Raw genomic sequence first — 1661 nt, 5'->3', positions numbered from 1 at the left:
TCAATAATTATTTTAAGTGCTCTTCACTTACAGCAAGCAAGGCTGTATCATCTGTATATCACAGATTGTTAATAGGTCTTCTTCCTATCCTAAAGTCACCATGACAGGCCAGAAGAACGAGCTGGTACCTGGGTACCACTATCAACTGTTCTGAAAGGCATCATACTAGAAGGTCCTAGGTAGAATTGGGGGAAATGTGGAACAAAACTCAAAATTATAAAAATGATTGGGTTTATTGGTCAGGAAGATACTGGAGGATTGTTGGAGAAACTATGGCCCCTGACCACTTTTCAGTTCTGCAACCGATCTTACCTCTTGATCTAATTTTCAGCCAAGCAATATGTACGTGTATAGGCCGAACAACAACACTAGTAAAATATGCTTACCACTTAAGTGTCAATTGTTCAAGAACAAAAGGGCAAAATTTGCCTAAGGACAAAGTTGAGAAGGAATGGAAAGAGAGGTGAAATGAAAATAAGACCTACAAGGAGAAAATGGGCACCTGTTGTTACATGGATGGGATTGCAGTCATTGAGATGAAACAAATTGTATAATTTCTTGAGTGTAAAACTGATTATCATCTCTGTGTTTCTTCAAACATTTACAATAGAAATGGTTGTTTTTAAATAAAATTAAAATTCTCTATTTTAAATAAAATTGATGTCTACAATGTGAGCTACCCAACACTCATCTGTCAGTTTGTTGTACAGTGGTAGCTTGAATGATGTTGTGATGCTGGAAGCTATGATACTGATATTTTAAATTCCAGCAGGGTCACAAATGGTGTAGAGGTTTCAGCGGAGCTTCCAGACTAAGATTAGAAGAAGTCAACTACTTCTGAATGGTTAACCACTGCAGACATTATGAATGTTGTTTTTAAATGCCCTCAAGTAGGTCCTGACTCAAAGTAACCTTTTATGGGGTTCCCAAGGAGCTGCTGGTGAATTTAAACCATTGTCCTTGTGGTTCAAAATAACCTTGTGATCCAGAGCATTATCCCACATCACCACTCCAGAACTCGAAACCTTATGAGTAGGAGCACAAAAATATCAAATGTAGTACAAGAAGTTGAAACCCTTATGAATCATAGCAGAACATTGTCAGGTACAGTGCTGGCAGAAGAGACCCTCAGGGTGAACAGCACTAAAAATACAACTGTGGAATAACTTTTTCCTCAAAATACAGTGGACCACAATGACGCAAATGTAGTAAAGCTTTTGGAAACCGTATTTGCTGATGGGGCACTTCTCAGAATGAGAAAAAAGAGTTGCAAACATCCATTCATAATCAGAACATGGAATGTATGAAGTATGAATCTAGGAAAATTTGGAGTAAAAAATAAAATGGAACACACAAAGACTGATATCCTAGGCATTAGTGAAATGCACTGGTGTTGGCCATTTTGAATCAGAAAATCATATAGTTTACCATGCTGTTGTTATTGTGAAGGCATCTCCAGTCAGTTCCAAATCATAGTGATGATGTATAGGGTTTCTGAGGAGTGGCGGTGAGCTTGAACTGCTGAACTTGCATTTCAAACTGATCTTGGAGTCCAGCACATTAACCCTCAGTGCCACAGGAGCATCACATTTTAGAGGACTGGTGTTGTATTCCTTGTCAAAAGAATATTTCAAAATCTGTTTTTATCTACAATGGTGTCT

The sequence above is a fragment of the Chrysochloris asiatica genome, unplaced genomic scaffold, assembly GCF_000296735.1.
Source record: "Chrysochloris asiatica unplaced genomic scaffold, ChrAsi1.0 scaffold00073, whole genome shotgun sequence".
NCBI lineage: Eukaryota > Metazoa > Chordata > Mammalia > Afrosoricida > Chrysochloridae > Chrysochloris > Chrysochloris asiatica.
The sequence above is the reverse complement of the archived record's forward strand: the minus strand, read 5'-3'. Positions refer to the sequence as shown.